This window comes from Prenolepis imparis, unplaced genomic scaffold (assembly GCF_030444845.1).
Source record: "Prenolepis imparis isolate NDT839.2.m4 unplaced genomic scaffold, iyPreImpa1.0 SCAF_7, whole genome shotgun sequence".
In the NCBI taxonomy this organism is placed as follows: domain Eukaryota; kingdom Metazoa; phylum Arthropoda; class Insecta; order Hymenoptera; family Formicidae; genus Prenolepis; species Prenolepis imparis.
The window spans coordinates 2,535,300-2,548,727 of NW_028141165.1; the positions used below are offsets into that span (position 1 = coordinate 2,535,300).

The following is a 13,428-nucleotide window of genomic DNA, read 5'->3' on the forward strand; positions in this document are numbered from 1 at the left end:
AATAGCATCTAATAGGGGGGCATCGGTCCAAACTAACTATCTCTCCTCCCGGGACTCGAGTTGTCAAAAATACGCAGTTTGTGGCTAAAAATACCCCCTCCCTCTCCGGGCGAAAGTGCACGTGGAACGTGGAGCATTCGACCTGTATCGAGTAACACACATCTCGCGTCACGAAAAAGATAAAATACTCCCGGTATATTCAAAACGTAAAACGCAATCCGGTTTCCGTGGGCACGGATGTTCCCCCTTTCCCCCGGTCCTTCCTCCCCGATCCCAGGGGGGGAGGAGAGAATCTTTGCCTGTCTGAGAGGGCCTTTATACGCACGGATCGCAGACGGTCGAGGGCCCTCTTCTCTGTGCTTTCCCCTTCTGCAGAGAGGCCCGGTTCTCTTTCCTTCGCACAACTACTATTCGACACAAAGCGTTCGTTCGTTCGTTCGTTCGTTCGTTCTCTCTATCGCGGCCACGATGCGCAAGGTCTCCCGTTCGTTTCCCCGGACTCCATGTCCCTCTAGCCCCCCGTCCCGCTGCCTTCTCTTCTACCACCCTCTACCTTCATCCCTCTCGTCGCTTTTTCAAGGCATCTTCGTTCCACTGACTCATTCCTTCCTCGAAGCCCATACTCCTCTCTCTTCCCTTCCCCTCTCTCTGCTTCTTCTCTCACCTTGCCGAGCTGTATTCTTTTCACCCGTGTGATCGTCCTGCGTGTATATATACCGGGTGAACCATAGAGTACAAGGTAGATTCTCCCGCGTCCTCTTTGTTCACGCGCGACGAATTCGAGTACCGGAAGGGAGCAGAAACGCCAAAGAACGAGATGCTTGGTCGATTCTGCCTCGGTTTATTATAAGAGGGCGAAGTAATTTTGGAAAAGAGAGGAGTTTTTTAATGAAAATTATGAGCTTGTCATTTTTAGATATTTTTTTCTGCGTATAAATGTTATGAATAAAAAAAAATTGAATATAATAGAATTATTCTCAAATTTTGTAATGTTGTTGAATATAATTTATATGCACGCTTTAATTAGATTTTATTAACAGTAGCTATTATATATATTAACAAAGGCAATTTTCATTTTATGCGTTTCGCCTTGAAATAATAATAATAAAAAAAAAATGGCACGAAATGATTCTTTCCGAGTTACTCCGGTAACCCAGTTGTCATGAATAACGCATCGAACAATCGTAATTTTCATTGGATATGTCGACTATTTTCGAACGATAGAGAATATTATTTCGCACTGAAATAAAATCGAAATTTGGATTATGCAAATACAAACAGGATCCGCATTATGCAAATACAGTCAAGATGTGTACTATGCAAACTCGTATTATGCAAATGTTCTCGGCGGAACATTTATTTCCACTTTCCTACGGGAGCATTCTCTACACGAATTTACACTTTATATAGCGCAACATTGCGGGATTATTTACCAAATGTTACGACGAATTAAGTTGTAACAGGCGTTTACAGGCGCGTTGATGCATTACCAGTACGTTTGCACATTGCACAAAATCATTTCGCGAGGGAGGACCGTAAAAGGGTGAATAGCGCGTAACCGTCGAATCTCATGAACACCCCGTATACACCCTGGCGCGCCTCCTACGTCGTGCTCTGTTCCAACACATCGGCGACGACGGCAGCGGCAGCGGTACATCGAATCTCAAAGGAAGGAGAAGGACAACGTCATCGGCCGCGCCGAGCGAGCGAGTGAGATCGTAACAAATCGAGTCGAGTCGGCTGTTGCCGGCTGTGCGAGTCCCCTTCCCCCTCTCCGCCTCGGCGTCCCGCCGAAGCCTACGTTCCCCCTCTACCGCTCGAAGCGTCAGTCGCCCCGCGTCCCTCTACCGAGTCGGAGTGTTGTGTCGTTTCCCGCTCGTCGCCCCGCGCAGCACCTAACCTTCCGTGCTCTCGACTCCGGTAAGCTCACTTATCTCTTTCTATCTTTCTCTCTCTCTCTCTCTCTCTCTCTCTCTCTCTCTCTCTCTCTCTCTCTCTCTCTCTCTCTCTCTCTCTCTCTCTCTCTCTGCCTTCCTCTCTCCCTTCCTCTCTCCCTTCCTCTCTCCCTTTCCTTGCGTGTCGTGCCTAACCTTCTCTCCCCACGAAACTGCCGCCGTTCGTCTCGAACAACGTCGTCCCCTCGCCTCTCGCTCCCCCTCTCTCCGCCCGTTCCCCTGATATACCACGATTCGTATAGCGAAGGTTTAGCGTCGCTTCTCTCTCTGTCTCCGCTCGTGGTGCGCCTACGATTTTTAAGCGGATCTATTGCGTGAAGTTTCCGCGGTTTTCGGTTACGAAGTTTCAAAGTTTCGTCATTTCTACGTATATATCGTGAATCGGCGCGCAACCGCGTGTTTCTCTTCCCCCACTCTTCTTTCTTTTTATTTGCTTACCGCGAATAACACGTTTCGTCTTTGTTTTGCGCCCATCTACCTACGTGCCGGTATGTATATGTGTATGTGTATACGCTCCTCTCCTGTTTAATTTTTCCTCTTTGTCCGTCTCATTCTCACGCCTTCTTCCTTTCTCTGCCGGTGTTGTGTCTCTCTCTCTCTTTCTCTCTCTCTCTCTCTCGCTCTCTCGCTCTCTCGCTCTCTCGCTCACTCGCTCACTCATTCGTCCGGTGTTTACCCCCGGCAAAATGGACGATCGGTTAGTGCATGAACGGCGTACAACGTGACGCGATCGTACTCTTATACAGTCGGTATATACTCCTCGTGTGGGAGAGAGAGAATCAAAGTGAGAGGGGTAGACAGGATAGAGAGAGACCGCGGCCGCGCGTAGCTCGTAGGGAAAGGCGGTGAGAGGAAGGAGAGCAGTAGCTAGCCGGTGGTGCGTCGTCGTGTCGTGCGCTTCCTAACCTCCAAAACGTCTCCTCGCGACAACCGACGCGTATAATAAGCGACGCTGCCATCTCGACGCGCGCGCGTGTCTGTGCCTGGCTTGCCTTTACCCGTGACGTTATCTTCGATTTATAACGAACCGCGATTTGCAGTCGTCGTCGTCGTCCTTGTCGTCCTTGTCATATAATACGATTCGTACAACGTGCAACGGTTCTCCTCTCGCGTGTGTGAACATCCTTCGCGTCGCTTTCCGGCGCAACGAGAGAGCGGGAAATCGAGACGAAGGATCTGGTGAAAGAGAAAGAGAGCGAAAGAGTTTTTTGTCGTGTTTTTTTCGAGGTCGATTGTCTGTGCCGCGATTTTGAGTGAGTGAGACAAAGGAGAAGAAGAGCCAACGAGGGATACTTCCACGGAGATTTGCACTGGACATTCCTGCCGCCGCCGTCGTCGTCGTCTGGGAGCCTACCGTGGACACGGTTAGTACAATAATTAGCGAATAGGAAAGCGGCTCTCGGCGCCGGTCACAACTTCCACGTTGTCGGATACGAATCGTTTTTGGCGTGCGGTGCGCGCGCTCCGAGATCGCGCGGATCTCTCTCCCCCTGTCGCTCTTCCTCTCTCGTGGATATGCCGGGGATGCGAAAGGCGCGCATGTCCGCGCGTCGAAAACCAGCTGTCGCCGATGTTTGATCCTCCGATACACGCGTGACTCTGCTCCACAATTTTCACGCCCTTTTTTTTCCTCTCGTTTGTTTCAATCCATTTTCGATGGTTTGACGCCTTTGTCATTTTGCATTTATTCGCCTCGTCTTGCCCAAAGCTCGAACGTGTCCGCTTCGCGCAGCTTTTCGGAGCGCAACCGGAGCGGCGGGATATACGTCTCTTCCGGAGCGGAAACACGTGGCTGTTCTTTTGAAATTATAAAGTTGATTTTTATCGCCCTACTAAGCACCGAAGTAGAATAAAAGATTTATAAATGCAAATTGAAATCCGAGAAGGAGATTGTGCGCGCGCACTGATTTATTCAGCAGTTTAACGAAATTAGAAATTTTCATAAAAATTGTTATGCGTCACGATGAAGCGATAGACACGCGTCGTGCACAAGTATTTCTTATTTGTGTTCTCTCTGCGAACGACAAAGTCATTTTATTTAATTTCACTTTCGTTCGAGAGAAGGGAAATTGTGTGTGAATTGCATTTTCATATACATTCCTCTTTTATATCGCTTTACTTATCCAGTTACTTTTCCAAACGTGAAACGCTATCGCGAATAATACTTTTGTATATTATATAACTAAATAATTTTCCATTATCTCGCTTGGAGCTAAAAAATACGGCCGATTTTTTTTCTCTCTCCAATGCGGAGGAATCACATATTTTCTTTTTCTTGAAAAGCAAAAAAAAAACTATCGTTATCGAAAAATGCGAAACGGCGGTAGCGATACGCGTCAGTATCAATGAGAATTACGGGCGCGTGGTTAGCGGTAACGAGACTGTCAGTTTTTGCCGATGGGCGTAAAAATTGCTGCCATAAACAGAAGTCCGGAGTTGGCTACCGGTGGCGCATAGTTACGCGGCTTATCGCGGCGCCGCATTGCAACGCCGCGTTCCTCGAACTCTCGTGGCCTCTCTTGTACATGTACATCGCCGTGTGTATTCGCTTAGTACTACGGTACCCTGGCGTGATACGTCAGGTTCTTCATGACCGTGAGAATCGTCGTTGTACGCGAGACCTCCGTATACCTTCGCATTCGGCCCCCTTAGTAAGCGACTTGAAACGCGCGCGAGAGACCTAGATGCGCTTTGCAATAATAATAATAATAGTAATAATAATCCCTTTATTGAACTACGTAACAAAATGTGCATATAATATACTTAGGAATAATTATACAAATAGTAGAAACAAGGATACAAATGCTGTAAAGCAAATGCACCGTGTTTCTAATCATCCTAAAGTCATCCGAAATAAAATTTGCAAACACGTATAAACATTAAAAAACAAATAGAAAGGAATTATAGCATAATTGAGTACAGTAGCTCGGTAATATATGATTTCGCGATATAAATGTTTCTACATTATTAACGTTTTCGCGATTTAGTTTTCGTAATCGAATAAATTACTGAAAATAATGCTCGCTTATATTTGAGAAACGGGAAAAAATATTACGAATGGTAGTTTTACGAGTGACTTGTTTTTCTAAAAATTTACAGTAATGTATTAAGTAGTTTCGAGTTTCCAATTTGCTTCGGAATGTTGCTAATTTGCTTTAGAAGGTTTTCCGACTGGCAAAGTACCCACTCTCTGCTCTCTAAGATGCGCACAAGTTGCTGCAAAACGCAGAGCGCTATGTTAAATGCTCGGCTATAAAATCCCGGCGCTACTCTTGCATTCGCGAAATGCGAGATGAAATTTGTGTCCCGTAGGCCCGCGCCTCGTTGAGCAAAAATGTCGTCATCGTCGTCAATTCGACGCCATTTTGTCAATAGAGAAACTAGGCTGCAAAACTAACCGGCAATCAGAGCGTACCTCCTTCCAAACTCAACGACTGTGAGTGAAGAAACTTAACGCGCGTAATTGCTCTTCCTCGGGAATTAGAAACCACACCTTTTACGTTCGTACGCGAACGTTGCTGGTGGACATAATAGGAAGTACACTGTAATCGCGATTAGTTGCGGTACAACGCAATCTTTCTCTCTTTCTATAGAGAATAGCGAAGGTTCTCGAATTTATCTAATTCGCGTCTTTTTATCGTTATTAATATAATCACTCGGATATCGAAGATCGAAGGAATAGTCTCTCTCGCCGATAAAAGAAATTTTTTTAGAGAACTTTTATACGTGTCTGTTAGTTCGCGATTCACGCTACATCTCGACCTGAAATTCCACGGCTAGCCGGTGATATCGGCCGGTAATTGTGTCCGTGATCCGAATATCGATGACTAAGACTGTCCCGGGTGCAGGTAGGTATAGAGGTATTTTTGCGCCGCGAATGGTAATCGCGGTGACGCTCGCGAAATCGAGAGCTATTTTCTCCGATGATGCGCACCGCGCCGATCACGCACCTGTGCACTATCTCGCGATATTGCACCTGGGTTACGATTAAACCATTTTTGCCGTCCGAATCGCGGCCACCGGTTTTCTCGCTTCATCTCTCGTCGGGGGCGGCCTTCTTTCTTCTGGTCCGCGTCCGGTGGCTTTTATCGTCGCGGCTGGCTCATCAGTTATGCGAAACGCGTTTCGCAATTCGAGAGGATTCGAGCTCTTCGTTTAGCCTCGAATGCCTTTCGACGCTTGAACCGACATTAGATTTCGCTATTTCGCCGTCCTTGATATTCATTTGTCTACCGCTGATTAAAGTTTCTCTTGAATTATTATCGAATAAATCTGTGTCGGCAAGTATGTATAATGCGATAATAGTTATTCCATTTTATTAAGGATAAAAGAGAGAGAATAAATGACCTTCCATATATTTCCTACGTATCGTTATTTTATATGACCGCAGAATTAATGGTTATATATTTAATATAAATATTAATACCGGAGGAAATATGATTTTATCGCTTTGTCGGATAATCGCGGCGCGATGAATTTTATCGTTCAACTACTGCAGAATTATTATCGAGTTTCAAAGTAACGCTGACAGGGGCCGGCGAAAAATCTTTCCGCTAATATTTTATATGTGATTGCATCGCGAGTTGCGCGCATGTTAGGTGTCTCAGTTTACCTTGATATCGATCCGCCGTGTCATCCCTTTTAATCTTTTCTTTCTTTTCGTTCCTCTCTTCGTCGTTTAGTGTTAAAGCACTCGGGGGCCGACGTTTTCAGGACGTATCATACTTGCAATTTATGGGAACCCTATGCTGAGAATGCTGAGCATGCGCTGGAACGATCTTAGGGACCTACGAGACGACTAAATACTTCCCATAACCGAGGTATTAAAGGATTTATTAAGCGGGGAAGGTCAATTTGCTCTCTTCTTGCTTTTACAAGTTAATAATCTTTTTCTCTTTTGCGAGAGATATTTTCGCGAGCCAATCACGATGACTGCTGTCTTAATTAGGACTCTAATCGTTTTCGTGATTATTAGATCGTAATGTAATCGACATTTCGCTATCTATATTTTTTTTTTATATTTTGATATGATTAATAATTTTTTTTTCCCACGTGATAAATATATTATATAAAATACAGAACGTATAATCTGTAACACATTAATGTTACGATAATGTTAGATATTTTTCATTACTTTTTTCTGATAATAATATTTTGTACTTGGTTCATAACTTTTCTCACTTTATTTCTTTTTTGCGTTCGAATTTCTTCTTTCTTTTCTATTTATGGCGAAGTTTCTTTAAATATATCATTATATAAAGCCTTATTATGAAATGAGCGTCATGCAGGCACATTATATTTACGAAATTCACGAGCGTTTAAATGGCATTTGAGTCAAACAGGCAATCATGTGGTATGCGAGTTCTTTCGATCATCAAGGTCGTCCGACTCCCGCAAAGCAATCCATCAATTCTCCTTCCTTTTGCCGCGTGCGAGCGGTATATTTTCTTTTTTTTTTTTTTTTTTTTTTCCAAGAGTCGTACTCCTCTCCTATTTTCTTTCCGTCGAAGAGGTTGGACCTCTCGTATTTTAGGCTTGCGAAGGCGTATCATATTTTTCCATTCCGACGTTTATGGTCGATGCGTCGCGCGCGCACCCCGTCGATTCTTCTTCCGCGATCCGAGATTTGTAAGGACGGATTATACCTGGGGAAACGCTACCCAGGGGAGCAAGGGACAAAACGAGAAAAATCCTAATAAAGAATTTGATATGCGTAACACCCAGCGGCGGGGAAAATTTCTATTCGTATTTTTTCCATTTTTTCTTTTTGTTATTGAAATTTTTTGCCTCACGCGATTTTTAGACGCGTACATACGTATCCTGTATCGAACGAATGGCTCGTGGCTCAAATTCCAGCATTCACATATTTATGGCCGTCGATCTAGATTCTTTCCGACATTTGTTTGTCCGTATGATCGCATCAGCCGTCAACCGACGTGGCATTTTGTTTCGCAATGTTTCGCAAAGCGGTTGTCTGGAGTAATAAGAGGGCGATTCCTCTCCGGTATAATCGATTACTCGATGATATTCCGGTACTTTCTTTCTTCCTCTCGTTTCTTTCCGCGCGATTTTCTTGTTTCGCGATCTGCGGTTTACAAACCGGCTATAGTTTTCCGCGGCAGAAAGTAGCATAAAGAGAGAAGAATAAAGAGAACTTTCTTTTTCTCTCTTCTTTTTTTCTTTGCCCCTGTCGGAACCTTCCGCTCGGGTAAACACCCACCGGAAACTATCTCGTGGAAAAATAAGCAACGCACGAGGTTTGCGTGGCATTGACGTGATGTTTCGCGGGAGGCGGAACGCGAATTTCATTCGGCATGAAACCACGCGTAATTTAAGAGCCGCCATCACGCGAGAGTCCTTTTTTTTATACGAGCGTATCGCGCTCACGTAAATTCTTACAGAGTTTTACAGAGCGATTGAACAGGAGGAAGCTAGCGAATAACTTTATCTGTCTATTTATCCGCAAAATAAATAACGCAAATACTATCCGCCGAAACAGATATACAGCGCGCGTATCTCTGAATATGAAATTTTTCCAGTACATTTATCTGCCGATTTCTTTTCCGGCTTTTCTTCGAAGCATCGCGTTTTTCAGGAGAGAGAGGGGCTCCGATGGTATGTTTGTATTTAGGCGCATCTCGGAGAAGGGCCGGTTCCATTTTCTCGGCGATCGAACGTCCAACGGGGTACTCGTATATAACTCATGTCGCGGGAAATTAATTAATTAAATCGCCCTCGTTGCGCGCGGGATGAGATCGATACTGAAAATTAACTGCCGCCGTAATATTCACGGCGCAGGCCCTGTCTGTCTTTCGTAGAGAGACGGCCTGTCGTCGACGGGGACGACAAATTAGCGGACGGGCTAATAATCATGAATACGCGGCCATGATTCCGGCTGTGCTAATGATGCTCGTTCCGTTCGTTTAAAGCGAAGCATCAATCGTTTCATTCCTTTTCGCCGCGATTCAAGCGACTTTTCGGAGCTTGTCGCTAAATAGAATTGTATCATTTTTATTCGCTCGTGAATAATTTCGTTTCTCGAATAGAGAAAATATTATAGGTCACGAGTAGAGGAATGCATCGTGTCCCGGATCGCGTTTGTTACTTCGACGAAAACGATCTCGATGAAATATCTCGCTGCCGATTTCTGGAACGCGGGTCGAAATAAAAAGGATTCGTTGATCCGTCGCGTTTTCGTTCCGTAAATAAATCGACGCGGCGAACCGCTATGAAAATAACGCCACGAAAAACCACGACATTCTTCATCGTTCGCGTATACGGCGACGTTTGTATCGGGCCGGCTTTGAAAACAATTTCGTACAAAACCGCCGATCGCCAGGCATCCTGTAACCAATGTAATGCAAACTTTCGATAATCCGATCACGTCTCCTCGTTAATTAGATCGGATTACCGAGAGATTGCGCGCACGATTTTTGATCGTAAACGATTCGCTTTCCCTCTCTCTTCCCCTGTTTTTTTTTCCCGCCGCCGAAAATCAATTTCTTGTTACGCGTAAGCTGCGGAAGCGTTCTCGCTATCATGCGTATTTTGGTTATATCCCTCTGTGGAAAATGGTTTTTTGGTGAATATACATGGTGAAATTGGTTAGTCGCTTCTACGTGCAGGTGGATGGAAAATTCTTGTCACGTACAGGTTTTTGCACGCGGTGTCGCGCGTATAGTTAGTGAATATTAAAATAATAGACCTTCGCGAATGGATGGAAGGAGATGTCGCGAGTACCACTCTTCCCGAAGATGATATTTCAGGAATGTAACGGAGAGAGAGAGAGAGAGAGAGAGAGAAGGACACGCGCTTTCTAACTTACCGCTATTGTAATCGTACTGTTTTGTACTGAGCGCGCGCACGATAATATTAATTATTGCGGAAAATGACCCGTTGTAAGCGGAGCTTAACGCGCGCCGGTTCTCGCGTCGAACGAACAATCCGAGGCTCTTCAACCAGGAAGCGAGTAATTTCGCCATCCACCCACCGAGCGGAGAGAGAGAGAGAGAGAGATACTTTAATTAATTCCATCACCGCGCGATGAACGCCGCCGATATTCTTGCGCGATAAAAATATCGCGGCATAATGACAGACCCCGCGTGGGTTTCATCGGGGAAAAATAACGGAGAATGACTTTTGTAATAGATCCGGGCGCGAAGCGCGGTATTGTAATCTGCGATTTGTGGTCGAATACTCTTTTTTTTTTTCTCTCTATTTTTTTGCAAAATAGAAGTAAAATTCTAAAAGGTGGTTTTGTCTCTTGCAGATTATAAATAATTGTTTATTTTATATATTTTATTTATTTATATATTTATATAACTATAAATATTTACGAACGTGTTTCTTATATATCTCCTATTTCTAAATTTAGTGAAATAATTTCGTTTCTACTTTCTTTTTTTGCAAATAATCACAGCGAGGTCCGACAAACCGCATCGTGTCAGTTAGAAGGAAAGAAATAAAACATGTTAGTTAAAAGTTAATGAAAAACTCGTATTGCCAACATTCAGGTTTCTTGGGGAAAACGACTTTGTCGGGTGGCTTCTCGAAAATTCAATCAAGGCGTATGTGTGTCAGGGGCAACGGGTCGTTATACCTCTCGACTGTTAGATTCCGAGACTCATTAGTGTGTGAGACTCTGAACAGACGTTCCACTGCAAACAAACGGGTCGGCTTTACAGTCACATACCAAAAGCAGTAGGATTATTATATCCCGCGGAGCGCGGTTTATTTGACTCATTTCTATTGAGGCTGGTTTTCATCAATTCTGATTTAGGTTAACGTCGCGCGAGCACAGACAACCGAGTCTCTCTATTTATAGTGCATATTGGACTATGAATTAAAAAGAGACGAATTGCCAACTATGATTGACATAAATTATTAATGTAACTTAATTTGAATTATTTTAGATTTAGAAATCTTTCAGAATATTTGTCAATTAAATTACTCAAGTTCTTGCTCTATTCTTGATTCAGTAAAATTATGATAGAAACTTGATCGCATTAAGATGCATTAATCGCGTTTATATACATACCTATAGCACGACAGCTTTTTTCGGAAATCACATTTCGCGGAACTTTAAATTTAAATATCCGACACTTTGCGCGCAGCCACGTAATATCGCAAAATATTTCCTGAATCCGTGCGTTGGCTTCGCGATCGTTTATTAGTTCCGGTCGAGTAACCCAGAGGCATCGGCAGCTGCCTTACGTCAGATATCTCTCCGATCATAACCCAGTATTTTCGTCGAGTCGTTTCACTCATCCAGTGCTTCACGAATACGACCTTTCAGCGTCCTAGCGAAAAGGTTATTCGAGAATCGGCGTCTCTCTTTCTCTCTCTTCCGTTCGCACCCTAAATCGTTCGTTTCACCTTAGAAAAACCCCGGACGAGTTGGATGCAGCTGCTCGCAACTGCTCACCCTTACCAATAAGTGTTGCACATGCTCGGCACACCGGGCATTTGCATTGTTACTGATGCTTCATCGTTAAGATTTTAGACAGCTGCACCTGCCTGGTCCTGTCATCCTTTCGTTAGCGGGTTGATTAGCGGCTTGCAATAATAAATATCTCGCGATAAAAATAATACGATCGACTTTACATATTATTAATATTACATCATTAATATTTGTTACAATTTTTAAAAAAGTCTTCGAATGCATTGCATAACTAGATTTGCAAATAAACAAGAAACTAAAAATAAAATTGAGCACAAAAGTGACATAAATTTCAATTTTTATCTTTATTAATGTTGAAAAAGATAAAATATGTACACGCGAGATTGCAAAATAATATGTTGTTCCTGGTATAGAGAAATATACATGTAAAATAATATTTCCCTCGCGAAACGTCGCTCACATGTATTTCGTGGTGACAGTAAGCGCGATAAAAACGTGTGACGATGGTGACGGGACGACCGGTTGGCACAATCGCGTGAAATAATCTGGCGCGTAATTTGCGCGTTGGATATATCGGTCCATTCGCGAGTATCGCCGTTCTGGCAAAGGTGCATTACTCTTGGTAGCGCTATGAAATTATTGCGAAACGAAGCATTGTTGTCGATCGCACTCTTCGAAACAATGTCGCGCTCGGATGGACGCGTTCCGTATTACTGGCGGGGCGGCATAATTTCATTTTGCATGCGTAATTGCGCGTTCGACGTGTTCACTGTGTTGTACCTAAATCTCCCTCGTATTATTCAAGTCCAAACTGATCAAACTATTCAGCCGATCCAACTATCGTGACGATAAATTTCGGGATATTTTATACGCAGCGATGAAATCTTTAATAATAGAACTTTTTTTTTATAAGATATCTCATTCGCATTTATTATTATTTTTGTTTTTATTATTTAGATTTAAATTTTATTTTACGAAAAATGTTTTCAGCAGGTAAATTATTGTACTATTTTAAAAAAAATTCTAATCAATCTATATTTATACGCGAAACTGTCGTGTCATTCGCGAATGGTGGGAGGAGCGGTGGCTCTTCGATCACATTGTCGGGCGCGGAAACGAGGTTACCGTCTGGCGTGACGGTGATTTAATGAAAGTGACGTCTTGGCACCGGGACGCGCCGATCGGAGATTAATCCGTTGCACACTGCGTATGCTGACGTATACGCCATGGATAGGCGTATATAGAATGTCAGCAGTCGTCTCATACCGAGAATTAGGCTCGCACGTTATACGATATATACATCTGCGCGTGCATGCTGCGTGTGCATACGCATGATTTCAAGTCCGTCGCATATATTAGCTCGAGTGCGAGTGCAGACTTTTATCAGCTTATCTTTGAAAGCGACGGTAAACATTTGAATTATTAAGCCGCTCTGCCTCCTTTTTCCTCCTCCACTTCTTCTCGCCACGCATTGTTGAGACGTGCTCTGCCTGATGGTGGGTGAGGTCGGCAAAGAAAGGAACGCGTTGGAAAGAGAGGTGTGCGGTGGCACCGACATAATAGCTATATGGGGCGAACAAAGGGGACCCGAGCAATGTCGAATGCAAGAAATTAACCCTCCATAAACCCGGCATAGGCTTGGGGAAACTCTGGAAATATGATATTTTCATAAAGGCAGGAATCTCGAATTATAAGTTTACGCGAATCTTATGAGAAAATTCTACACACTTTTTATATTGGAATTATTACTTTTAGTAAAATACAATGTTTATATACGAATAGAAGTTTTTCGAAATGTGTCAGCATGAAAATCCTGTATTTAAATTTTTGATAGGGCTTTACACTGATAAAATAACGCAAAATATTTAATACAAGATATTTCAAATAAGTTTTAAGATCTGATGAAATGATTAATCCTAGAATATTGTGTTGTACACAGGAGACTTTTGTGCGTGCTATAAATCGGATTACAGAGAGATAAAATTTGCAACATGCGTGGAAAATGTAATAATCGAAACATGTGGAATATTGCATGTTTGTTATCTGATACGTTTGACGTCATTTGTATCCGAT

General features: G+C 43.4%; 2 protein-coding genes across 20 annotated transcripts in view; one reads left to right on the forward strand and one right to left on the reverse strand.

Annotated features, from left to right (window-relative positions):
- Heph (polypyrimidine tract-binding protein 1 heph) overlaps positions 1–13,428 on the forward strand; it is a 381,098-nt gene that overhangs the window by 90,299 nt on the left and 277,371 nt on the right. Inside the window, exons 1-2 of one of the 19 annotated variants that reach the window (XM_083042026.1) lie at positions 1,817–1,920; positions 3,183–3,319. The exons of 16 other annotated variants lie outside the window; for them this stretch is intronic. The gene's annotated coding sequence lies outside the window, so the exon portion shown is untranslated. Of the gene's footprint in view, positions 1–1,816; positions 1,921–2,183; positions 2,444–2,586; positions 3,320–13,428 lie in introns of those variants that run through there. 2 more of the 19 variants (XM_083042027.1, XM_083042035.1) reach the window with 2 other exon arrangements.
- The window catches only part of LOC145938413 (esterase FE4), a 139,409-nt gene that overhangs the window by 29,826 nt on the left and 96,155 nt on the right, over positions 1–13,428 (reverse strand). The window lies entirely within an intron of this gene.